The sequence below is a fragment of the Pseudophryne corroboree genome, unplaced genomic scaffold (genome assembly GCF_028390025.1).
Source record: "Pseudophryne corroboree isolate aPseCor3 unplaced genomic scaffold, aPseCor3.hap2 scaffold_400, whole genome shotgun sequence".
NCBI classification, from domain to species: domain Eukaryota; kingdom Metazoa; phylum Chordata; class Amphibia; order Anura; family Myobatrachidae; genus Pseudophryne; species Pseudophryne corroboree.
In genome coordinates, this window is record NW_026970040.1 from 485,679 (window position 1) to 510,061 (window position 24,383).

General features: G+C 47.7%; 23 non-coding genes and 2 pseudogenes across 23 annotated transcripts; 11 read left to right on the forward strand and 14 right to left on the reverse strand.

Annotated features, from left to right (window-relative positions):
* Positions 1-16: 16 nt before the first annotated feature.
* LOC135023790 (U1 spliceosomal RNA) lies at positions 17-179 on the reverse strand. Its single transcript, XR_010220695.1, has one exon. It is a non-coding gene; the product is annotated as a U1 spliceosomal RNA (small nuclear RNA).
* A 152-nt stretch (positions 180-331) lies between these two features.
* LOC135023880 (U1 spliceosomal RNA) lies at positions 332-495 on the reverse strand. Its single transcript, XR_010220774.1, has one exon. It is a non-coding gene; the product is annotated as a U1 spliceosomal RNA (small nuclear RNA).
* A 671-nt stretch (positions 496-1,166) lies between these two features.
* Positions 1,167-1,329, reverse strand: LOC135023760 (U1 spliceosomal RNA). Its single transcript, XR_010220670.1, has one exon. It is a non-coding gene; the product is annotated as a U1 spliceosomal RNA (small nuclear RNA).
* A 152-nt stretch (positions 1,330-1,481) lies between these two features.
* On the reverse strand, positions 1,482-1,645 carry LOC135023522 (U1 spliceosomal RNA). Its single transcript, XR_010220466.1, has one exon. It is a non-coding gene; the product is annotated as a U1 spliceosomal RNA (small nuclear RNA).
* Positions 1,646-2,260: 615 nt separating this feature from the next.
* Positions 2,261-2,423, reverse strand: LOC135023739 (U1 spliceosomal RNA). The gene has a single exon (XR_010220663.1). It is a non-coding gene; the product is annotated as a U1 spliceosomal RNA (small nuclear RNA).
* A 152-nt stretch (positions 2,424-2,575) lies between these two features.
* Positions 2,576-2,739, reverse strand: LOC135023765 (U1 spliceosomal RNA). The gene has a single exon (XR_010220674.1). It is a non-coding gene; the product is annotated as a U1 spliceosomal RNA (small nuclear RNA).
* A 671-nt stretch (positions 2,740-3,410) lies between these two features.
* Positions 3,411-3,573, reverse strand: LOC135023779 (U1 spliceosomal RNA). The gene has a single exon (XR_010220687.1). It is a non-coding gene; the product is annotated as a U1 spliceosomal RNA (small nuclear RNA).
* Positions 3,574-3,725: 152 nt separating this feature from the next.
* LOC135023482 (U1 spliceosomal RNA) lies at positions 3,726-3,889 on the reverse strand. Its single transcript, XR_010220427.1, has one exon. It is a non-coding gene; the product is annotated as a U1 spliceosomal RNA (small nuclear RNA).
* Positions 3,890-4,560: 671 nt separating this feature from the next.
* On the reverse strand, positions 4,561-4,723 carry LOC135023770 (U1 spliceosomal RNA). The gene has a single exon (XR_010220679.1). It is a non-coding gene; the product is annotated as a U1 spliceosomal RNA (small nuclear RNA).
* Positions 4,724-4,875: 152 nt separating this feature from the next.
* On the reverse strand, positions 4,876-5,039 carry LOC135023529 (U1 spliceosomal RNA). Its single transcript, XR_010220472.1, has one exon. It is a non-coding gene; the product is annotated as a U1 spliceosomal RNA (small nuclear RNA).
* A 671-nt stretch (positions 5,040-5,710) lies between these two features.
* LOC135023737 (U1 spliceosomal RNA) lies at positions 5,711-5,873 on the reverse strand. Its single transcript, XR_010220661.1, has one exon. It is a non-coding gene; the product is annotated as a U1 spliceosomal RNA (small nuclear RNA).
* A 144-nt stretch (positions 5,874-6,017) lies between these two features.
* On the forward strand, positions 6,018-6,133 carry LOC135023832 (U5 spliceosomal RNA). Its single transcript, XR_010220726.1, has one exon. It is a non-coding gene; the product is annotated as a U5 spliceosomal RNA (small nuclear RNA).
* A 270-nt stretch (positions 6,134-6,403) lies between these two features.
* On the forward strand, positions 6,404-6,519 carry LOC135023836 (U5 spliceosomal RNA). The gene has a single exon (XR_010220730.1). It is a non-coding gene; the product is annotated as a U5 spliceosomal RNA (small nuclear RNA).
* A 274-nt stretch (positions 6,520-6,793) lies between these two features.
* Positions 6,794-6,909, forward strand: LOC135023852 (U5 spliceosomal RNA). The gene has a single exon (XR_010220746.1). It is a non-coding gene; the product is annotated as a U5 spliceosomal RNA (small nuclear RNA).
* Positions 6,910-7,184: 275 nt separating this feature from the next.
* Positions 7,185-7,300, forward strand: LOC135023862 (U5 spliceosomal RNA). The gene has a single exon (XR_010220755.1). It is a non-coding gene; the product is annotated as a U5 spliceosomal RNA (small nuclear RNA).
* A 6,762-nt stretch (positions 7,301-14,062) lies between these two features.
* LOC135023489 (U1 spliceosomal RNA) lies at positions 14,063-14,226 on the forward strand. The gene has a single exon (XR_010220434.1). It is a non-coding gene; the product is annotated as a U1 spliceosomal RNA (small nuclear RNA).
* A 152-nt stretch (positions 14,227-14,378) lies between these two features.
* On the forward strand, positions 14,379-14,520 carry LOC135023682 (U1 spliceosomal RNA; annotated as a pseudogene).
* Positions 14,521-15,211: 691 nt separating this feature from the next.
* On the forward strand, positions 15,212-15,375 carry LOC135023845 (U1 spliceosomal RNA). Its single transcript, XR_010220739.1, has one exon. It is a non-coding gene; the product is annotated as a U1 spliceosomal RNA (small nuclear RNA).
* A 152-nt stretch (positions 15,376-15,527) lies between these two features.
* On the forward strand, positions 15,528-15,690 carry LOC135023735 (U1 spliceosomal RNA). Its single transcript, XR_010220659.1, has one exon. It is a non-coding gene; the product is annotated as a U1 spliceosomal RNA (small nuclear RNA).
* A 671-nt stretch (positions 15,691-16,361) lies between these two features.
* Positions 16,362-16,525, forward strand: LOC135023857 (U1 spliceosomal RNA). The gene has a single exon (XR_010220750.1). It is a non-coding gene; the product is annotated as a U1 spliceosomal RNA (small nuclear RNA).
* Positions 16,526-16,677: 152 nt separating this feature from the next.
* On the forward strand, positions 16,678-16,819 carry LOC135023683 (U1 spliceosomal RNA; annotated as a pseudogene).
* A 691-nt stretch (positions 16,820-17,510) lies between these two features.
* LOC135023636 (U1 spliceosomal RNA) lies at positions 17,511-17,674 on the forward strand. Its single transcript, XR_010220576.1, has one exon. It is a non-coding gene; the product is annotated as a U1 spliceosomal RNA (small nuclear RNA).
* Positions 17,675-20,977: 3,303 nt separating this feature from the next.
* On the reverse strand, positions 20,978-21,140 carry LOC135023772 (U1 spliceosomal RNA). The gene has a single exon (XR_010220681.1). It is a non-coding gene; the product is annotated as a U1 spliceosomal RNA (small nuclear RNA).
* Positions 21,141-21,292: 152 nt separating this feature from the next.
* Positions 21,293-21,456, reverse strand: LOC135023667 (U1 spliceosomal RNA). Its single transcript, XR_010220607.1, has one exon. It is a non-coding gene; the product is annotated as a U1 spliceosomal RNA (small nuclear RNA).
* A 674-nt stretch (positions 21,457-22,130) lies between these two features.
* Positions 22,131-22,286, reverse strand: LOC135023813 (U1 spliceosomal RNA). Its single transcript, XR_010220709.1, has one exon. It is a non-coding gene; the product is annotated as a U1 spliceosomal RNA (small nuclear RNA).
* Positions 22,287-24,383: the final 2,097 nt, after the last annotated feature.

Consider the following 24,383-nt stretch of genomic DNA (forward strand, 5'->3'; position numbering starts at 1 on the left):
GACCTGAGACAAAGAGATCTGAATTATACGAGAGCCGACCAGGGGAAACACAAATTATGCAGTCAAGTTTCCCACATTTGGGGAAATCGCAGGGGCAGCACATCCAGATTGCAATGGGTGAGCCTTGCCCTGGGAGAAGCACCTTCATGATTATAGTATCTCACCTGGCAGGTAAGTAGAAGTTGGGCTAGAGCTGGGGAGGGTCGCTGCTCGGGCACCCCCCTGTCAAGTGAAGGAGATCCAACTGAGGCAGCACAAGGGAACTCTCGAAAGAAGAACAAGGCTAGAGGAAGAACTGAAACAAAGAAATCTGACTTTTACCAGAGCTGACCAGAGGAAAGCACAAACACAGTCCCCCACTACCACAAATAATGCAGTTGAGTTTCCCACATTTGGGGAAATCACAGGGGTCAGCATACCCAGAATGCAATGAATGAACCTCACCCTGGGAGAACAATCTTCAAGACCATGGTCTCTCCTATGCAAAATAAGTATGATTTGGGATAGGGCTGGGGAGGGCCGCTGCTCAGGCACATCTCTGTCAAGTAAAGGAGATTCAACTGAGGCAGCACAAGGGAACTCTCATCTGGGGACAACAACTGCAGGGAGAACACATATTTTCAGATGAACATGGGAGGGCAGAAGGCTGCCTAATACTGAAGCACCCCCAAACAACAAACCAAATGCAACAACTAGTGCAAGCATTCCTGGGGGAAGGCCTGCAGCAGATGGATTTGCATATGGTGATGCCATCCAAGCAGTGGGTCAAAGTTGGCTTCAACCCTCGTCTGCATATGAAAAGAGAAAAGGGGCGTGCAGGGCATGGCGGCCTTTTGCGGCGCTTGGATGACCCCTAGTTCGCATTACACACCTCCACCCTCCTTCGGTGTGGGGCTCATGTTAGCTATGCCCCAGCCCCTGAAGCATTCAAGCTGATTTCTTGCAGCAGCTGGGCACTGTAACTGCTCCAGAGCTGCTCTGTAAGGCAAGTAAAAGGGTGTGGGCCCTGCAGCACTACCTGTAGTTTGCATTGTGCGTTGGAAGGCACGAAGTAAGCAGACGGGAGAAGTCAGGATAGTGCGCAAGGGCATAGAAGGGAGCGGCTCAAGAAAAGAGAAGTGGAAACAGACAGCAAACTAGGCTGGAGAGAGACCTGAGACAAAGAGATCTGAATTATACGAGAGCCGACCAAGGGAAACACAAATTATGCAGTCAAGTTTCCCACATTTGGGGAAATCACAGGGGCAGCACAACCAGAGTGCAATGGATGAGCCTTGCCCTGGGAGAAGCACCTTCATGATCATAGTATCTCACCTGGCAGGTAAGTAGGAGTTGGGCTAGAGCTGGGGAGGGTCGCTGCTCGGGCACCCCCCTGTCAAGTGAAAGAGATCCAACTGAGGCAGCACAAGGGAACACTCGAAAGAAGAACAAGGCTAGAGGAAGATCTGAGATAAAGAAATCTGACTTTTACCAGAGCTGACCAGAGGAAAGCACAAACACAGTCCCCCACTACCACAAATAATGCAGTCGAGTTTCCCACATTTGGGGAAATCACAGGGGTCAGCATACCCAAAATGCAATGAATGAACCTCACCCTCGGAGAACAATCTTCATGACCATGGTATCTCCTATGCAAAATAGGTATGATTTGGGATAGGGCTGGGGAGGGCCGCTGCTCAGGCACATCTCTGTCAAGTAAAGGAGATTCAACTGAGGCAGCACAAGGGAACTCCCATCTGGGGACAACAACTGCAGGGAGAACACATATTTTCAGATGAACATGGGAGGGCAGAAGGCTGCCTAATACTGAAGCACCCCGAAACAACAAACCAAATGCAACAACTAGTACAAGCATTCCTGGGGGAAGTTCTGCAGAAGACGGATTTGCATACGGTGATGTCATCCAAGCAGTGGGCCAAAGTTGGCTGGAACCCTCATCTGCATATGAAAAGAGAAAAGGGGTATGCAGGGCATGGCGGCCTTTTGCGGCGCTTGGATGACCCTTAGTTCGCATTAAACACCCCCACCCTCCTTCGGTGTGGGGCTCATGTTGGCTATGCCCCAGCCCCTGAAGCATTCAAGCTGATTTCTTGCAGCAGCTGGGCACTGTAACAGCTCCAGAGCTGCTCTGTACGGCAAGTAAAAGGGTGTGGGCCCTGCAGCACTACCTGTAGTTTGCATTGTGCATTGGAAGGTACTTAAGAATAGAGAAGTGGAAACAGACAGCAAACTAGGCTGGAGAGAGACCTGAGACAAAGAGATCTGAATTATACGAGAGCCGACCAAGGGAAACACAAATTATGCAGTCAAGTTTCCCACATTTGGGGAAATCGCAGGAGCAGCACACCCAGAGTGCAATGGGTGAGCCTTGCCCTGGGAGAAGCACCTACGTGATCATAGTATCTCACCTGGCAGGTAAGTAGGAGTTGGGCTAGAGCTGGGGAGGGTCGCTGGTCGGGTACCCCCCTGTCAAGTGAAGGAGATCCAACTGAGGCAGCACAAGGGAATTCTCGAAAGAAGAACAAGGCTAGAGGAAGATCTGAGACAAAGAAATCTGACTTTTACCTGAGCTGACCAGAGGAAAACACAAACACAGTCCCCCACTACCACTAATAATGCTGTCGAGTTTCACACATTTGGGGAAATCACAGGGGTCAGCATACCCAGAATGCAATGAATGAACCTCACACTGGGAGAATAATCTTCATGACCATGGTATCTCCTATGCAAAATAGGTATGATTTGGGATAGGGCTGGGGAGGGCCGCTGCTCAGGCACATCTCTGTCAAGTAAAGGAGATTCAACTGAGGCAGCATAAGGGAACTCTCATCTGGGGACAACAACTGCAGGGAGAACACATATTTTCAGATGAACATGGGAGGGCAGAAGGCTGCCTAATACTGAAGCACCCCCAAACAACAAACCAAATGCAACAACTAGTGCAAGCATTCCTGGGGGAAGGCCTGCAGCAGATGGATTTGCATATGGTGATGTCATCCAAGCAGTGGGTCAAAGTTGGCTTCAACCCTCGTCTGCATATGAAAAGAGAAAAGGGGCGTGCAGGGCATGGCGGCCTTTTGCGGCGCTTGGATGACCCCTAGTTTGCATTAAACACCTCCACCCTCCTTTGGTGTGGGGCTCATGTTGGCTATGCCCCAGCCCCTGAAGCATTCAAGCTGATTTCTTGCAGTAGCTGGGCACTGTAACAGCTCCAGAGCTGCTCTGTACGGCAAGTAAAAGGGTGTGGGCCCTGCAGCACTACCTGTAGTTTGCATTGTGCATTGGAAGGCACAAAGTAAGCAGACGGGAGAAGTAAGGATAGTGCGCAAGGCCATAGAATGGAGCGGCTTAAGAAAAGAGAAGTGGAAACAGACAGCAAACTAGGCTGGAGAGAGACCTGAGACAAAGAGATCTGAATTATACGAGAGCCGACCAGGGGAAACACAAATTATGCAGTCAAGTTTCCCACATTTGGGGAAATTGCAGGGGCAGCACATCCAGAGTGCAATGGGTGAGCCTTGCCCTGGGAGAAGCACCTTCATGTTTATAGTATCTCACCTGGCAGGTAAGTAGAAGTTGGGCTAGAGCTGGGGAGGGTCGCTGCTCGGGCACCCCCCTGTCAAGTGAAGGAGATCCAACTGAGGCAGCACAAGGGAACTCTCGAAAGAAGAACAAGGCTAGAGGAAGAACTGAAACAAAGAAATCTGACTTTTACCAGAGCTGACCAGAGGAAAGCACAAACACAGTCCCCCACTACCACAAATAATGCAGTTGAGTTTCCCACATTTGGGGAAATCACAGGGGTCAGCATACCCAGAATGCAATGAATGAACCTCACCCTGGGAGAACAATCTTCAAGACCATGGTCTCTCCTATGCAAAATAAGTATGATTTGGGATAGGGCTGGGGAGGGCCGCTGCTCAGGCACATCTCTGTCAAGTAAAGGAGATTCAACTGAGGCAGCACAAGGGAACTCTCATCTGGGGACAACAACTGCAGGGAGAACACATATTTTCAGATGAACATGGGAGGGCAGAAGGCTGCCTAATACTGAAGCACCCCCAAACAACAAACCAAATGCAACAACTAGTGCAAGCATTCCTGGGGGAAGGCCTGCAGCAGATGGATTTGCATATGGTGATGCCATCCAAGCAGTGGGTCAAAGTTGGCTTCAACCCTCGTCTGCATATGAAAAGAGAAAAGGGGCGTGCAGGGCATGGCGGCCTTTTGCGGCGCTTGGATGACCCCTAGTTCGCATTACACACCTCCACCCTCCTTCGGTGTGGGGCTCATGTTGGCTATGCCCCAGCCCCTGAAGCATTCAAGCTGATTTCTTGCAGCAGCTGGGCACTGTAACTGCTCCAGAGCTGCTCTGTAAGGCAAGTAAAAGGGTGTGGGCCCTGCAGCACTACCTGTAGTTTGCATTGTGCGTTGGAAGGCACGAAGTAAGCAGACGGGAGAAGTCAGGATAGTGCGCAAAGGCATAGAAGGGAGCGGCTCAAGAAAAGAGAAGTGGAAACAGACAGCAAACTAGGCTGGAGAGAGACCTGAGACAAAGAGATCTGAATTATACGAGAGCCGACCAAGGGAAACACAAATTATGCAGTCAAGTTTCCCACATTTGGGGAAATCACAGGGGCAGCACAACCAGAGTGCAATGGGTGAGCCTTGCCCTGGGAGAAGCACCTTCATGATCATAGTATCTCACCTGGCAGGTAAGTAGGAGTTGGGCTAGAGCTGGGGAGGGTCGCTGCTCGGGCACCCCCCTGTCAAGTGAAAGAGATCCAACTGAGGCAGCACAAGGGAACTCTCAAAAGAAGAACAAGGCTAGAGGAAGATCTGAGATAAAGAAATCTGATTTTTACCAGAGCTGACCAGAGGAAAGCACAAACACAGTCCCCCACTACCACAAATAATGCAGCCGAGTTTCCCACATTTGGGGAAATCACAGGGGTCAGCATACCCAGAATGCAATGAATGAACCTCACCCTGGGAGAACAATCTTCATGACCATGGTATCGCCTATGCAAAATAAGTATGATTTGGGATAGAGCTGGGGAGGGCCGCTGCTCAGGCACATCTCTGTCAAGTAAAGGAGATTCAACTGAGGCAGCACAAGGGAACTCTCATCTGGGGACAACAACTGCAGGGAGAACACATATTTTCAGATGAACATGGGAGGGCAGAAGGCTGCCTAATACTGAAGCACCCCCAAACAACAAACCAAATGCAACAACTAGTGCAAGCATTCCTGGGGGAAGGCCTGCAGCAGATGGATTTGCATATGGTGATGTCATCCAAACAGTGGGTCAAAGTTGGCTTCAACCCTCGTCTGCATATGAAAAGAGACAAGGGGCGTGCAGGGCATGGCGGCCTTTTGCGGCGCTTGGATGACCCCTAGTTCGCATTACACACCTCCACCCTCCTTCGGTGTGGGGCTCATGTTGGCTATTCCCCAGCCCCTGAAGCATTCAAGCTGATTTCTTGCAGCAGCTGGGCACTGTAACTGCTCCAGAGCTGCTCTGTAAGGCAAGTAAAAGGGTGTGGGCCCTGCAGCACTACCTGTAGTTTGCATTGTGCATTGGAAGGCACAAAGTAAGCAGACGGGAGAAGTAAGGATAGTGCGCAAGGCCATAGAATGGAGCGGCTTAAGAAAAGAGAAGTGGAAACAGACAGCAAACTAGGCTGGAGAGAGACCTGAGACAAAGAGATCTGAATTATACGAGAGCCGACCAGGGGAAACACAAATTATGCAGTCAAGTTTCCCACATTTTGGGAAATTGCAGGGGCAGCACATCCAGAGTGCAATGGGTGAGCCTTGCCCTGGGAGAAGCACCTTCATGATCATAGTATCTCACCTGGCAGGTAAGTAGGAGTTGGGCTAGAGCTGGGGAGGGTCGCTGCTCGAGCATCCCCCTGTCAAGTAAAGGAGATTCAACTGAGGCAGCACAAGGGAACTCTCATCTGGGGACAACAACTGCAGGGAGAACACATATTTTCAGATAAAAATCTTGGTCATGCTCTGGTTTCTCTTCAGAACGAACAAATCTTTCGCCTTTTACTAAAGATTTCCGTGGAGAGGAGCAAAACCGAGTTTTATCTCAATTTTTGCATGCCCCATCTTTTTGGGGTTTCTTTTATCGGTTTAAAGATAGAATGAGTGTGCTTTAATGTAAGCTCATTTGCATAGAAATGACAGTAAATGTTTGTTTCTTTTCAAACAGAACTTTCTTGACCATGGTACTTGCTTGAAAGATCTGGGAGCACATGGAATACAGTACAAACCATGCTTATAGCAAGGAGAAGACAGGTGAGAAATCTGCTTTCTTTCAAATTGGGCGCTCACTTTGATCTGAATGAGGACTGCTGGCACGGCACTCAGGCGACAGGTGGAATCTTGGTCATGCTCTGGTTTCTCTTCAGAACGAACAAATCTTTCGCCTTTTACTAAAGATTTCCGTGGAGAGGAGCAAAACTGAGTTTTATCTCAATTTTTGCATGCCCCGTCTTATTGGGGTTTCTTTTATCAGTTTAAAGATAGAACGAGTGTGCTTTAATGTAAGCTCATTTGCGTAGAAATGACAGTAAATGTTTGTTTCTTTTCAAACAGAACTTTCTTGACTATACTAATTGCTTGAAAGATCTGGGAGCACATGGAAAAGAGTACAAACCATGTTTATAGCAAGGGGAAGCCTGGTGAGAAATCTGCTTTCTTTCTTTCAAATTGGGTGCTCACTTTGAGCTGAATGAGGACTGCTGGCATGGCACTCAGGCGACAGGTAGAATCTTGGTCATGCTGTGGTTTCTCTTCAGAACGAACAAATATTTCGCCTTTTACTAAAGATTTCCGTGGAGAGGAGCAAAACTGAGTTTTATCTCAATTTTTGCATGCCCCATCTTATTGGGGTTTTATTTTATTGGTTTAAAGATAGAACGAGTGTGCTTTAATGTAAGCTCATTTGCATAGAAATGACAGTAAATGTTTGTTTCTTTTCAAACAGAACTTTCTTGACCACACTAATTGTTTGAAAGATCTGGGAGCACATGGAAAAGAGTACAAACCATGTTTATAGCAAGGGGAAGCCTGGTGAGAAATCTGCTTTCTTTCATTCAAATTGGGTGCTCACTTTGAGCTGAATGAGAACTGCTGGCATGGCACTCAGGCGACAGGTGGAATCTTGGTCATGCTCTGGTTTCTCTTCAGAACTAACAAATATTTCGCCTTTTATTAAAGATTTCCGTGGAGAGGAGCAAAACTGAGTTTTATCTCAATTTTTGCATGCCCCATATTATTGGGGTTTCTTTTATCAGTTTAAAGACAGAACGAGTGTGCTTTCTTGTTAGCTTTAATGTAAGTTTATTTGCATAACAATGACAGTAAATGTTTGTTTCTTTTCAAACAGAACTTTCTTGACCATGCTACTTGCTTGAAAGATCTGGGAGCACATGGAAAACAGTACAAACCATGCAGTATCACAAGAGCCTTTATTTGATCTTTCATGAAGATAGAGCAGAATTGAGGACACGTCAACAATTTCTGCCGAAGGTGGTTCATCTTTCCACATGGTGCCTTTGGCCACTGACACCTTCGTTGAGTCAAAGTCTCTGGCTGTGGTCAGAACTTTGAAAATTTATGTCACCAGAACGGTTCAGATTAGGAAAACAGAGGCTCTGTTTGTCCTGTATGCTCCCAACATGATTGGGTGTCCTGCTTCCATGCAGACCATTATGCGCTGGATCTGTGGTAAGATTCAGCATGCTCATTCCACGGCAGGATTGCCGTTACTGAATTAGGTGAAGACCCATTCTACTAGAAAGGTGGGTTCATCCTGGGCAGCTGGTCGGGGAGTCTCGGCATTGCAACTTTGCCGAGCAGCTATTTAGTAAACACTTTTGCTAAGTTTTACAAGTTTGATACCTTGGCTGATGATAACCTCAAGTTGGGTCATTCGGTGCTGCAGAGTCGTACGCACTCTCCCACCCGTTCAAGAGCTTTGGTATAACCCCATGGTTCTTAATGTGACCCCAGCATCCTCTAGGTCGTATGAGAAAATAGGATTTTAATACCTACCGGTAAATCCTTTTCTCTTAGTACGTAGAGGATGCTGGGCACCCGTCCCAGTCCATACTGTGTCTGCAGTTATTACTTGTGGTTATACACATGTTGTGTTACGGTTCTGGTCAGCTTTTTGCTGCAATTGTTCATGCCGTTGGCTTGTGTTCTGTTGAATGCCACGTTCTGCGGCATGCTTAAGGTGTGAGCTGGTAAGATGCTCACCTTAGTTTAACAATAAATCCTTTCCTCGAAATGTCCGTCTCCCTGGGCACAGTTCCTATAACTGGAGTCTGGAGGAGGGGCATAGAGGGAGGAGCCAGTTCACACCCTTTGAAAGTCTTAAAGTGCCCATGTCTCTTGCGGATCCCGTCTATACCCCATGGTTCTTAATGTGACCCCAGCATCCTCTACGGACTAAGAGAAAAGGATGCCCTTGTGTACTATCCTGACTTCTCCTCCCGTCTGCTTACTTTGTGCCTTCCAACGCACAATGCGAACTACAGGTGGTGCTGCAGGGCCCACACCCTTTTACTTGCCTTACAGAGCAGCTCTGGAGCTGTTACAGTGCCAAGCTGCTGCAAGAAATCAGCATGAATGCTTCAGGGGATGGGGCATGGCCAACATGAGCCCCACACCAAAGGAGGGTGGGGGTGTTTAATGCGAACTAGGGGTCATCCAAGCACTGCAAAAGGCCGCCATGCCCTGCATGCCCCTTTTCTCTTTTTATATGCAGATGAGGGTTCCAGCCAACTTTGGCCCACTGCTTGGATGACATCACCGTATGCAAATCCGTCTGCTGCAGACCTTCCCCCAGGAATGCTTGTACTAGTTGTTGGATATGGTTTGATATTTGATGGTGCTTCAGTATTAGGCAGCCGTCCGCCCTCCCATGTTCATCTGAAAAGATGTGGTCTCCCTGCAGTTGTTGTCCCCAGACGAGAGTTCCCTTGTGCTTCCTCAGTTGAATCTCCTTAACTTGACGGGGGAGGGGCTGCCCGAGCTGCCACCCTCCCCAGCCCTGTCCCAACTCATACTTATTTTACATATTAGATCTCTTGATCATGAAGATTGTTCTCACAGGGTGAGGTTCATCCATTATATTTTAAAATAGGAAGGTACAAATTACATATTTGAATTGCATCTATGTGCTGGATTCAAATGTCCCCCCCCCCTTCCTTTCTCAATTGTGCCCGTCAGCAGCTATTCTAAGGTTGCTGCCAATGGGTGTGACACATTAATTTCTTCTGTGGGGTACACTGGACTCCACAAGGATTCACATTGGGGTGTAGAGTAGGATCTTGATCTGAGGCACCAACCGGCTCAAAGCTTTTGACTGTTCCCAAGAAGCTCAGTGCATTCTCCTCTATAACCCCGCTTCCATGAACAGGGAGCTCAGTTTGTAGTTGGTGCCTTCAGTAGCAGGCCAATTAACAGGGGACTGCCTCAGGCAGCCTATTCTTAGCTATTAATTTTGACAAGAAAAGAAGAACTTGTTTTATGAGAATCTACAAGGGCTGCAGCAGGCTAGGTCTAATAGACATCTTTACTGCAGCTTCATCACTCCCAGCGGCGCTGTATACTCCCGTGCCCTGGTTGCTGGGTCACTGCAGCGGAGGCTCCGGTTTCATCCTAAGGTCAGTCACACACACACCACCCTTCCGGATCACGAGGCCGCTGATGAAGGGGAGCGAGGCCGTAGGGGGTGGGCCGTGTGCGCACTGCGGTGGACACTGATTACTGGGCAGCCGCTCCACTAGCCACCAGGTACAGTTAAGGAGTACAGGTCTGGGGGTTTTTCTCCTATATTAACCCAATTTTGTACTGCCCGCAGCGCATTGTGATAGGTAATAGGGCCTGATTCAGGTTGGATTGCAATCACAATAAGCGATCCAACTGCAAAAATTGCTAAGAGCATACGCATGTGCCTGCATTTTCTGCGGCACCCCGCAGAGAATGTGATCGCCTCTGCCTGTCAATCGGGGCGGGGAAGGGGGGGAGAGGTGGGTCAGCAACACTCCATTTCCAAGTCAGGGATGGAGCGGTGCGGGGGCAAGGCTTCAAAATGGGGTCTGCAACGGAGGAGACACAGGGGGCGTGGTCACAGCGGCTGTATGACATCACATTCAGCCGCTGTGATCACAAAAATGGTGGCGGCTTCCTGCGCGCACATACAGTCTGCACCAGCAGGAGCCTACACCATTTTTTATGATCACGCTGAACTGCAGTGCGACTGCAATTACGGCATGGTCAAGAAGGGAGGCGTCATGCTGGGTGGCCATGCCCTGTCACTGTGCAGGAGCCAGCACCGCTCACACACTAGTCCCCGGGTGCAGCCCCCAACCCCCGGGACACCCGGAGCAACAAAATGTAGATTCAGGCCACCAGGCCACGCCCCTACCTATGAAACCATGCCTCCTTTTTACCATTGCGCTGTTTATCTGCGCGCACTGCATTACAATCTCCCTCGCCACCTCTCTGGGTGTCACCAGTGATAGTGACACCTCTGCCATGCTTGTAGTAGCTGGTCCTAAGATCTACGCCTCAAACCCTGAGTGTTTGCCCTTGTGACTTGTTGATCATCATAGCGAAGCAGATGCTTACAGAAAACTGCAGGGGCTTAGATTGAAAATAAAAAAATTGATGGGTATAAGGTAGAGAGGAGCGGGTTCGGTTCTCCGAGAACCGAATTCCCCACGAACTCCACGTGGTTTACACTGGTCCGAGGCAGGCTCGGTTGTTCCCGCCTGACTCGGAAAACCTGAACAAGGGAAAATGTCATCATCCCGCTGTCGGATTCTCGCGAGATTCGGATTCCATATAAAGAGCTGCGCGTTGCTGCCATTTTTACTCGTGCATTGAAGAGAGAGCGGAGAGGACGTGGCTATGTTCTCTCAGTGGAAATCTCAATATCAGTGCTCAGTATCAGTGGTTACTTATTGATGCTCAGTAATACTAGTAGTGTGTCTCTCCTGCTCAGTGTCAGTTCTCAGTAGTATCCTCATCAGTGCTCAGTATCACTGCTCATTGTCTTGTGCTGCATTGTGGTGCTCAGCATACTACAGTACATTACTAATAGTCCAGTGCTGCATCTTGCTGCTCAGTGTCAGTTCTAGTATCCTCATCAGTGCTCACTATCACTGCTCATTGCATTGTGGTGTTCTGTATACTACAATAACATAGTAATATAGTAACATAGTTTTTGAGGTTGAATAGAGGCAAATTGCCCATCGTGTTCAACCTGTTTTAAGTTGTGATGATTCTACATACTTGCTGAATAATGTTTTATGACTAGTTAGCTACTATAACTCATGTTACCCCCGGATTAACCATGTTGATATTTTAAGTATTATAACCTTGGATAGCTTTTTCATTCAGAAATGTATCCATTCCTTTTTTAAATCCAATTACAGAGTCCGCCATTACCACCTTCCCTGGCAGGGAATTCCACATCCTGATTGCCCTAACAGTGAAGAAACCTTTCCTCCATTGCGTTCTGAACTTTCCTCCAGTCGCAGCGAGTGACCACGTGTTCTTTTAATAAATAATTCCTCTGATAACTCTTTGTTATGTATCTTTACATATTTGAAGATATTAATAATATCTCCTCTTAGGCACCTCTTTTCTAGTGTATAAATATTCAGCCTAGTAAGTCTTTCCTTATAGTCCAGTACTTTTAGGCCTTTAATCAATTTAGTCTTCAGGATCTCTTACACTTCCATGAGCAGCAGAGTAGTGCAATGGAAGCATGCGTGGCCCATAACCCAGAGGTTGATTGATCGAAACTTTCCTCTGCTATGTGCATTTTTTTTTTATAATTAAAGTAATCAAAAACTGGGATTGATATTTTGGCTCTTTTATTTTTACTTAAAGTACAATAACTTTTATCATTTTAATTTGTTTTAATAGTATATTGACAGCATTGTTTTCTTTAAAAAATCCACTTAATTTTCTTTACCCTATTACTGAAATGGTAATTGACAAAAACAAACTACATTGTCACCAGAAGAGCAATGCAAAATGTACAAGTGATATATGAAAATCATCTTCCATCTTGAATTTCAATGATGCATTGGGACAACAATTTGTGAGAAACATCTTCACCCATAAAGAAAGATTTTCTTAATTCCTTACCTGTGTGCTGATTAGATATCACCTTGTTTTCACATTAAACAGACTTCCCCATGAGGAAGCAGCAAGGATGCAGTGACGTTTCCTGGTGTCAACCTGTATTATTTCAGTAGAAATTGAAATGAGGATGCATCTTTGATGCCTTTCCAATGAAGCAAGTTTATTTCAGTAATAGGTGAAAAACCATTCCTACAAAGGTGTTAATCAGAGACTTGGCTTTGTGGACACTTTTCAGAGAGCAAATTTGTTAGCATAAACATAAAATCAGAAAATGAAGAGCTGTTTAATCACTCAATTGGACTTTTCTGCCAGCATATTTTTTTTTCTCTGCAACCCACTGCTAAATTGTGCTTCCTAGCTGTTTTTTTATAAAATCACTTAATCAAATCTAACTCTGATTACATCAGAGAAGGCCAGGTACCCTACACCATAAGGGTTTTTTTTTGAAATTTTGACTTGTCTACTTAAAGATCACCAAAATCTGATTACAAGGTCAATTACATCCTTGGGTGGGATTGAACCACCAACCTTTTGGTTAATAGCCAAACATGCTAACCGATTGCGCCACAGAGACACCTTGCAAAAGTCAATACTGACAAAGGCTAATAATCATTCATCTAGAACGTTTCCTAGAAAAACTTTAAAAAGTCAATAATCTGGAGAATTTTTGTAAGATACACATTGGTACTTTCCCATGATGAGTGAGTGCTTCAGGATTTCTTGCACTTACATGGGCTATTAACCAAAAGGTTGGTGGTTCAATCCCACCCAGGGATGTAATTGACCTTGTCATCAGATTTTGGTGATCTTTAAGTAGACAAGTCAAAATTTCAAACCCCCTCTTATGGTGTAGGGTACCTGGCCTTCTCTGACGTAATCAGAGTTAGATTTAATTAAGTGATTTTATAAAAAACAGCTAGGAAGCACAATTTAGCAGTGGGTTGCAGAGAAAAAAATAAAATTTTAAACCTACCGGTAATTTTTTTTTCTCGTAGTCCGTAGAGGATGATGGGGACTCCGTAAGGACCATGTGGGATAGACGGGCTCCGCCGCAGACATGTGCACTTTAAGAAAGACTTTAGATCTGGGTGTGCACTGGCTCCTCCCTCTATGCCCCTCCTCCATACCTCAGTTAGAGAAACTGTGCCCAGAGGAGACGGACAGTACGAGGAAAGGATTTTTGTTAATCCAAGGTCAAGATTCATACCAGCCACACCAATCACACCGTATAACTTGTGATATACTACCCAGTTAACAGTATGAAAACAACATAGCATCAGTCCAAGACCGATGAAAACTAACATATAACCCTTATGTAAGCAATAACTATATACAAGTCTTGCAGAAGAAGACCGCACTTGGGACGGGCACCCAGCATCCTCTACGGACTACGAGAAAAATATTTACCGGTAGGTTTAAAATCTTATTTTCTCTTACGTCCTAGAGGATGCTGGGGACTCCGTAAGGACCATGGGGATTATACCAAAGCTCCCAAACGGGCAGGAGAGTGCGGATGACTGTGCAGCACCGATTGAGCAAACAGGAGGTCCTCCTCAGCCAGGGTATCAAACTTATAGAACTTTGCAAAGGTGTTTGAACCAACTTTGACCCACTGCTTGGATGACATCACCATATGCAAATCCATCTGCGGCAGGCCTTCCCCCAGGAATGCTTGCACTAGTTGTTGCATTTGGTTTGTTGTTTGGGGGTGCTTCAGTATTAGGCAGCCTTCTGCCCTCCCATGTTCATCTGAAAATATGTGTTCTCCCTGCAGTTGTTGTCCCCAGATGAGAGTTCCCTTGTGCTGCCTCAGTTGAATCTCCTTTACTTGACAGAGATGTGCCTGAGCAGCGGCCCTCCCCAGCCCTATCCCAAATCATACTTATTTTGCATAGGAGATACCATGGTCATGAAGATTGTTCTCCCAGGGTTAGGTTCATTCATTGCATTCTGGGTATGCTGACCCCTGTGATTTCCCCAAATGTGGGAAACTCAACTGCATTATTTGTGGTTGTGGGGGACTGTGTTTGTGCTTTCCTCTGGTCAGCTCTGGTAAAAGTCAGATTTCTTTGTCTCAGATCTTCCTCTAGCCTTGTTCTTCTTTCGAGAGTTCCCTTGTGCTGCCTCAGTTGGATCTCCTTCACTTGACAGGGGGGTGCCCGAGCAGCGACCCTCCCCAGCTCTAGCCCAACTCCTACTTACCTGCCAGGTGAGATACTATGATCATGAAGATGCTTCTCCCAGGGCAAGGCTCACCCATTGCACTCTGGGTGTGCTGCCCCTGCGATTTCCCCAAATGTGGGAAACTTGACTGCATAATTTGTGTTTCCCCTGGTCGGCTCTCATATAATTCAGATCTCTTTGTTTCAGGTCGCTCTCCAGCCTAGTTTGCTGTCTGTTTCCACTACTTTTTCTTGAGCCCCTCCCTTCTATACCCTTGTGCACTATCCTGACTTCTCCCGTCTGCTTACTTTGTGCCTTCCAACGCACAATGCAAACTACAGGTAGTGCTGCAGGGCCCACACCCTTTTACTTGCTTTACAGAGCAGCTCTGGAGCTGTTACAGTGCCCAGCTGCTGCAAGAAATCAGCTTGAATGCTCCAGGGGCTGGGGCATAGCCAACATGAGCCCCACACCGAAGGAGGGTGGAGGTGTTTAATGCGAACTAGGGGTCATCCAAGCGCCGCAAAAGGCCGCCATGCCCTGCACACCCCTTTATTCTTTTCATATGCAGACGAGGGTTGAAGCCAACTTTGACCCACTGCTTGGATGACATCAGCATATTCAAATCCATCTGCTGCAGGCCTTCCCCCAGGAATGCTTGCACTAGTTGTTGCATTTGGTTTGTTGTTTGGGGGTGCTTCAGTATTAGGCAGCCTTCTGCCCTATCATGTTCATCTGAAAATATGTGTTCTCCCTGCAGTTGTTGTCCCCAGATGAGAGTTCCCTTGTGCTGCCTCAGTTGAATCTCCTTTACTTGACAGAGATGTGCCTGAGCAGCGGCCCTCCCCAGCCCTATCCCAAATCATACTTATTTTGCATAGGAGATACCATGGTCATGAAGATTGTTCTCCCAGGGTTAGGTTCATTCATTGCATTCTGGGTATGCTGACCCCTGTGATTTCCCCAAATGTGGGAAACTCAACTGCATTATTTGTGGTAGTGGGGGACTGTGTTTGTGCTTTCCTCTGGTCAGCTCTGGTAAAAGTCAGATTTCTTTGTCTCAGATCTTCCTCTAGCCTTGTTCTTCTTTCGAGAGTTCCCTTGTGCTGCCTCAGTTGGATCTCCTTCACTTGACAGGGGGGTGCCCGAGCAGCGACCCTCCCCAGCTCTAGCCCAACTCCTACTTACCTGCCAGGTGAGATACTATGATCATGAAGATGCTTCTCCCAGGGCAAGGCTCACCCATTGCACTCTGGGTATGCTGCCCCTGCGATTTCCCCAAATGTGGGAAACTTGACTGCATAATTTGTGTTTCCCCTGGTCGGCTCTCATACAATTCAGATCTCTTTGTCTCAGGTCTCTCTCCAGCGTAGTTTGCTGTCTGTTTCCACTTCTTTTTTCTTGAGCCCCTCCCTTCTATACCCTTGTGCACTATCCTGACTTCTCCCGTCTGCTTACTTTGTGCCTTCCAACGCACAATGCAAACTACAGGTAGTGCTGCAGGGCCCACACCCTTTTACTTGCTTTACAGAGCAGCTCTGGAGCTGTTACAGTGCCCAGCTGCTGCAAGAAATCAGCTTGAATGCTTCAGGGGCTGGGGCATAGCCAACATGAGCCCCACACCGAAGGAGGGTGGAGGTGTTTAATGCGAACTAGGGGTCATCCAAGCGCCGCAAAAGGCCGCCATGCCTTGCACACCCCTTTTTTCTTTTCATATGCAGACGAGGGTTGAAGCCAACTTTGACCCACTGCTTGGATGACATCACCATATGCAAATCCATCTGCTGCAGGCCTTCCCCCAGGAATGCTTGCACTAGTAGTTGCATTTGGTTTGTTGTTTGGGGGTGCTTCAGTTTTAGGCAGCCTTCTGCCCTCCCATGTTCATCTGAAAATATGTGTTCTCCCTGCAGTTGTTGTCCCCAGATGAGAGTTCCCTTGTGCTGCCTCAGTTGAATCTCTTTTACTTGACAGAGATGTGCCTGAGCAGCGGCCCTCCCCAGCCCTATCCCAAATCATACTTATTTTGCATAGGAGATACCATGGTCATGAAGATTGTTCTCCCAGGGTTAGGTTCATTCATTGCATTCTGGGTATGCTGACCCCTGTGATTTCCCCAAATGTGGGAAACTCAACTGCATTATTTGTGGTAGTGGGGGACTGTGTTTGTGCTTTCCTCTGGTCAGCTCTGGTAAAAGTCAGATTTCTTTGTCTCAGATCTTCCTCTAGCCTTGTTCTTCTTTCGAGAGTTCCCTTGTGCTGCCTCAGTTGGATCTCCTTCACTTGACAGGGGGGTGCCCGAGCAGCGACCCTCCCCAGCTCTAGCCCAACTCCTACTTACCTGCCAGGTGAGATACTATGATCATGAAGATGCTTCTCCCAGGGCAAGGCTCACCCATTGCACTCTGGGTGTGCTGCCCCTGCGATTTCCCCAAATGTGGGAAACTTGACTGCATAATTTGTGTTTCCCCTGGTCGGCTCTCATATAATTCAGATCTCTTTGTCTCAGGTCTCTCTCCAGCCTATTTTGCTGTCTGTTTCCACTTCTTTTTTCTTGAGCCCCTCCTTCTATACCCTTGTGCACTATCCTGACTTCTCCCGTCTGCTTACTTTGTGCCTTCCAACGCACAATGCAAACTACAGGTAGTGCTGCAGGGCCCACACCCTTTTACTTGCTTTACAGAGCAGCTCTGGAGCTGTTACAGTGCCCAGCTGCTGCAAGAAATCAGCTTGAATGCTTCAGGGGCTGGGGCATAGCCAACATGAGCCCCACACCGAAGGAGGGTGGAGGTGTTTAATGCGAACTAGGGGTCATCCAAGCGCCGCAAAAGACCGCCATGCCCTGCACACCCCTTTTTTCTTTTCATATGCAGACGAGGGTTGAAGCCAACTTTGACCCACTGCTTGGATGACATCACCATATGCAAATCCATCTGCTGCAGGCCTTCCCCCAGGAATGCTTGCACTAGTAGTTGCATTTGGTTTGTTGTTTGGGGGTGCTTCAGTTTTAGGCAGCCTTCTGCCCTTCCATGTTCATCTGAAAATATGTGTTCTCCCTGCAGTTGTTGTCCCCAGATGAGAGTTCCCTTGTGCTGCCTCAGTTGAATCTCCTTTACTTGACAGAGATGTGCCTGAGCAGCGGCCCTCCCCAGCCCTATCCCAAATCATACTTATTTTGCATAGGAGATACCATGGTCATGAAGATTGTTCTCCCAGGGTGAGGTTCATTCATTGCATTCTGGGTATGCTGACCCCTGTGATTTCCCCAAATGTGGGAAACTCGACTGCATTATTTGTGGTAGTGGGGGACTGTGTTTGTGCTTTCCTCTGGTCAGCTCTGGTAAAAGTCAGATTTCTTTGTCTCAGATCTTCCTCTAGCCTTGTTCTTCTTTCGAGAGTTCCCTTGTGCTGCCTTAGTTGGATCTCCTTCACTTGACAGGGGGTGCCCAAGCAGCAATCCTCCACAGCTCTAGCCCAACTCCTACTTACCTGCCAGGTGAGATACTATGATCTTCACTGTTAGGGCAATCAGGATGTGGAATTCCCTGCCAGGGAAGGTGGTAATGGTGGACTCTGTAATTGGATTTAAAAAAGGAATGGATACATTTCTGAATGAAAAAGCTATCCAAGGTTATAATACTTAAAATATCAACATGGTTAATCCGGGGGTAACATGAGTTGTAGTAGTTAACTAGTCATAAAACATTATTCAGCAAGTATGTAGAATCATCACAACTTAAAACAGGTTGAACACGATGGGCAATTTGCCTCTTTTCAACCTCAAAAACTATATTACTATATGTTACTATATTACTATGTTACTGTAGTATACAGAACACCACAATGTAATGAGCAGTGATAGTGAGCACTGATGAGGATACTAGAACTGACACTGAGCAGCAAGATGCAGCACTGGACTATTAGTAATGTACTGTAGTATGCTGAGCACCACAATGCAGCACAAGACAATGAGCAGTGATACTGAGCACTGATGAGGATACTACTGAGAACTGACACTGAGCAGGAGAGACACACTACTAGTATTACTGAGCAGCAATAAGTAACCACTGATACTGAGCACTGATATTGAGATTTCCACTGAGAGAACATAGCCACGTCCTCTCCACTCTCTCTTCAATGCACGAGTAAAAATGGCGGCAACGCGCAGCTCTTTATATGAAATCCGAATCTCGCGAGAATCCGACAGCGGGATGATGACATTTTCCCTTGTTCAGGTTTTCCGAGTCAGGCGGGAACAACCGAGCCTGCCTCGGGCCAGTGTAAACCACGTGGAGTTCGTGGGGAATTCGGTTCTCGGAGAACCGAACCCGCTCCTCTCTACCTTATACCAATAATTTTTTTTATTTTCAATCTAAGCCCCTGCAGTTTTCTGTAAGCATCTGCTTCGCTATGATGATCAACAAGTCACAAGGGCAAACACTCAGGGCTTGAGGCGTAGTTCTTAGGACCAGCTGCTACAAGCATGGCAGAGGTGTCACTATCACTGGTGACACCCAGAGAGGTGGCGAAGGAGATTGTAATGCAGTGCGCGCAGATAAGCAGCGCAATGGTAAAAAGGAGGCATGGTTTCATAGGTAGGGGCGTGGCCTGGTGGCCTGAATCTACATTTTGTTGCTCCGGGTGTCCCGGGGGTTGGGGGCTGCACCCGGGGACTAGTGTGTGAGCGGTGCTGGCTCCTGCACAGTGACAGGACATGGCCACCCAGCATGACGCCTCCCTTCTTGACCATGCTGTAATTGCAGTCGCACTGCAGTTCAGCGTGATCATAAAAAATGGTGTAGCCTTCTGCTGGTGCAGACTGTATGTGCGCGCAGGAAGCCGCCACCATTTTTGTGATCACAGCGGCTGAATGTGATGTCATACAGCCGCTGTGACCACGCCCCCTGTGTCTCCTCCGTTGCAGACCCCATTTTGAAGCCTTGCCCCCGCACCGCTCCATCCCTGACTTGGAAATGGAGTGTTGCTGACCCCCCTCTCCCCCCCTGCCCCGATTGACAGGCAGAGGCGATCGCATTCTCTGCGGGGTGCCGCAGAAAATGCAGGCACATGCGTATGCTCTTAGCAATTTTTGCAGTTGGATCGCTTATTGTGATTGCAACCCAACCTGAATCAGGCCCTATTACCTATCACAATGCGCTGCGGGCAGTACAAAATTGGTTTAATATGGGAGAAAAACCCCCAGACCTGTGCTCCTTAACTGTACCTGGTGGCTTGTGGAGCGGCTGCCCAGTAATCAGTGTCCACGCCAGTGCGCACACGGTCCACCCCCTACGGCCACGCTCCCCTTCATCAGCGGCCTCGTGATCCGGAAGGGCGGTGTGTGTGTGACTGACCTTAGGAAGAAACCGGAGCCTCCGCTGCAGTGATCCAGCAACCAGGGCACGGGAGTATACAGCGCCGCTGGGAGTGATGAAGCTGCAGTAAAGATGTCTATTAGACCTAGCCTGCTGCAGCCCTTGTAGATTCTCATAAAAAAAGTTCTTATTTTCTTGTCAAAATTAATAGCTAAGAATAGGCTGCCTGAGGCAGGCCCCTGTTAAGTGGCCTGCTACTGAAGGCACCAACTACAAACTGAGCTCCCTGTTCATGGAAGCGGGGTTATAGAGGAGAATGCGCTGAGCATCTTGGGAACAGTCAAAAGCTTTGAGCCGGTTGGTGCCTCAGATCAAGATCCTACTCTACACCCCAATGTGAATCCTTGTGGAGTCCAGTGTACCCCACAGAAGAAATTAATGTGTCACACCCATTGGCAGCAACCTTAGAATAGCTGCTGACGGGCACAATTGAGAAAGGAAGGGGGGGGGACATTTGAATCCAGCACATAGATGCAATTCAAATATGTAATTTGAACCTTCCTATTTTAAAATATAATGGATGAACCTCACCCTGTGAGAACAATCTTCATGATATAGAGATCTCATATGCAAAATAAGTATGAGTTGGGATAGGGCTGGGGAGGGTGGCTGCTCGGGCAAGCCCCTCCCCCGTCAAATTAAGGAGATTCAACTGAGGAGGCACAAGGGAACTCTCGTCTGGGGACAACAACTGCAGGGAGACCACATCTTTTCAGATGAACATGGGAGGGCGGAAGGCTGCCTAATACTGAAGCACCATCAAATATCAAACCATATGCAATAACTAGTACAAGCATTCCTGGGGGAAGGTCTGCAGGAGACGAATTTGCATACGGTGATGTCATCCAAGCAGTGGGCCAAAGTTGGCTGGAACCCTCATCTGCATATGAAAAGAGAAAAGGGTTATGCAGGGCATGGCGGCCTTTTGCGGCGCTTGGATGACCCCTAGTTCGCATTAAACACCTCCACCCTCCTTCGGTGTGGGGTTCATGTTGGCTATGCCCCAGCCCCTGAAGCATTCAAGCTGATTTCTTGCAGCAGCTGGGCACTGTAACAGCTCCAGAGCTGCTCTGTAAGGCAAATAAAAGGGTGTGGGCCCTGCAACACTACCTGTAGTTCGCATTGTGCGTTGGAAGGCACAAAGTAAGCAGACAGGAGAAGTCAGGATAGTGCGCAAGGGCATAGAAGGGAGCGGCTCAAGAAAAGAGAAGTGGAAACAGACAGCAAACTAGGCTAGAGAGAGACCTGAGACAAAGAGATCTGAATTATACGAGAGTCGACCAGGGGAAACAGAAATTATGCCGTCAAGTTTCCCACATTTGGGGAAATCGCAGGGGCAGCACACCCAGAGTGCAATGGGTGAGCCTTGCCCTGGGAGAAGCACCTTCAAGATCATAGTATCTCACCTGGCAGGTAAGTAGGAGTTGGGCTAGAGCTGGGGAGGGTCGCTGCTCGGGCACCCCCCTGTCAAGTGAAGGAGATCCAACTGAGGCAGCACAATGGAACTCTCGAAAGAAGAACAAGGCTAGAGGAAGATCTGAGACAAAGAAATCTGACTTTTACCAGAGCTGACCAGCGGAAAACACAAACACAGTCCATCACTACCACAAATAATGCAGGCGAGTTTCCCACATTTGGGGAAATCACAGGGGTCAGCATACCCAGAATGCAATGAATGAACCTCACCCTGGGTGAACAATTTTCATGACCATGGTGTCTCCTATGTAAAATAAGTATGATTTGGGATAGGGCTGGGGAGGGCCGCTGCTCAGGCACATCTCTGTCAAGTAAAGGAGATTCAACTGAGGCAGCACAAGGGAACTCTCATCTGGGGACAACAACTGCAGGGAGAACACATATTTTCAGATGAACATGGGAGGGCAGAAGGCTGCCTAATACTGAAGCACCCCCAAACAACAAACCAAATGCAACAACTAGTGCAAGCATTCCTGGGGGAAGGCCTGCAGCAGATGGATTTGCATATGGTGATGTTATCCAAGCAGTGGGTCAAAGTTGGCTTCAACCCTCATCTGCATATGAAAAGAGAAAAGGGGCGTGCAGGGCATGGCAGCCTTTTGCGGTGCTTGGATGACACCTAGATCGCATTAAACACCCCCACCCTCCTTTGGTGTGGGGCTCATGTTGGCCATGCCCCATCCCATGAAGCATTCAAGCTGATTTCTTGCAGCAGCTGGGCACTGTAACAGCTCCAGAGCTGCTCTGTAAGGCAAGTAAAAGGGTGTGGGCCCTGCAGCACTACCTGTAGTTTGCCTTGTGCATTGGAAGGCACAAAGTAAGCAGACGGGAGGAGAAGTCAGGATAGTGCACAAGGGTATAGAAGGGAGGGGCTCAAGAAAAAAGAAGTGGAAACAGACAGCAAACTAGGCTGGAGAGAGACCTGAGACAAAGAGATCTGAATTATACGAGAGCCGACCAGAGGAAACACAAATTATGCAGTCAAGTGTCCCACATTTGGGGAAATCGTAGGAGCAGCACACCCAGAGTGCAATGGGTGAGCCTTGCCCTGGGAGAAGCACCGTCCTGATTATAGTATCTCACCTGGGTGTGCTGCCCCTGCGATTTCCCCAAATGTGGGAAACTTGACTGCATAATTTGTGTTTCCCCTGGTCGGCTCTCATATAATTCAGATCTCTTTGTCTCAGGTCTCTTTCCAGCCTAGTTTGCTGTCTGTTTCCACTTCTTTTTTCTTGAGCCCCTCCCTTCTATACCCTTGTGGACTATCCTGACTTCTCCTCCTGTCTGCTTACTTTGTGCCTTCCAATGCACAATGCAAACTACAGGTAGTGCTGCAGGGCCCACACCCTTTTACTTGCCTTACAGAGCAGCTCTGGAGCTGTTACAGTGCCAAGCTGCTGCAAGAAATCAGCTTGAATGCTTCAGGGGCTGGGGCATGGCCAACATGAGCCCCACACCGAAGGAGGGTGGGGGTGTTTAATGCGAACTAAGGGTCATCCAAGCGCCGCAAAAGGCCGCCATGCCCTGCATACCCCTTTTCTCTTTTCATATGCAGATGAGGGTTCCAGCCAACTTTGGCCCACTGCTTGGATGACATCACTGTATGCAAATCCGTCTTCTGCAGACCTTCCCCCAGGAATGCTTGTACTAGTTGTTGCATTTGGTTTGTCGTTTGGGGGTGCTTCAGTATTAGGCAGCCTTCTGCCCTCCCATGTTCATCTGAAAATATGTGTTCTCACTGCAGTTGTTGTCCCCAGATGGGAGTTCCCTTGTGCTGCCTCAGTTGAATCTCCTTTACTCTAAAACTTTTAAAACTTAGCAAAAGTGTTTACTAAATAGCTGCTCGGCAAAGTTGCAATGCCGAGACTCCCCGACCAGCTGCCCAGGATGAACCCACCTTTCTAGTAGAATGGGTCTTCACCTAATTCAGTAACGGCAATCCTGCCGTGGAATGAGCATGCTGAATCTTACCACAGATCCAGCGCATAATGGTCTACATGGAAGCAGGACACCCAATCCTGTTGGGAGCATACAGGACAAACAGAGCCTCTGTTTTCCTAATCTGAACCGTTCTGGTGACATAAATTTTCAAAGTTCTGACCACAGCCAGAGACTTTGACTCAACGAAGGTGTCAGTGGCCAAAGGCACCATGTGGAAAGATGAACCACCTTCGGCAGAAATTGTTGACGTGTCCTCAATTCTGCTCTATCTTCATGAAAGATCAAATAAAGGCTCTTGTGATACTGCATGGTTTGTACTGTTTTCCATGTGCTCCCAGATCTTTCAAGAAAGAAGCATGGTCAAGAAAGTTCTGTTTGAAAAGAAACAACATTTACTGTCATTGTTATAGAATTTGGGAGAAAAAACAAGAAGAAATCTGCACTGTTGACGCACTGGACAGAATGAATGAATCATAAAATATAACCTTTATTAAGTATGTATTAAAATTGGATAAATATTAATATTATTATCCCAAACTGCAGTGAAACATAAAGGTTAAAATCACAGAACTAACATACATGTGCATAAGAAGAATAAACAGATGTGAAAAAAAGGTTTAAAAAGCGTGTCCGTGTGTGATTATTTTTGAAGGCACAACCCTGGCGGGGTTGTTTATATAGATATATATGTTGCTAATAATCACTTTCTAGCGTAATGTTATTAAATAGCTGTTAGTATCTATGTCGTCAGGTACCACTGGGTCGTATCCTATATACTCCTGTGGGAAACTTGACTGCATAATTTGTGTTTCCCCTGGTCGGCTCTCGTATAATTCAGATCTCTTTGTCTCAGGTCTCTCTCCAGCCTAGTTTGCTGTCTGTTTCCACTTCTCTTTTCTTGAGCCGCTGCCTTCTATGCCCTTGTGCACTCTCCTGACTTCTCCTGTCTGCTTACTTTGTGCCTTCCAACGCACAATGCAAACTACAGGTAGTGCCACAGGGCCCACACCCTTTTACTTGCCTTACAGAGCAGCTCTGGAGCTGTTACAGTGCCCAGCTGCAGCAAGAAATCAGCTTGAATGCTTCAGGGGCTGGGGCATAGCCAACATGAGCCCCACACCGACGGAGGGTGGAGGTGTTTAATGCGAACTAGGGGTCAGCCAAGCGCCGCAAAAGGCCGCCATGCCCTGCATGCCCCTTTTCTCTTTTCATATGCAGACGAGGGTTGAAGCCAACTTTGACCCACT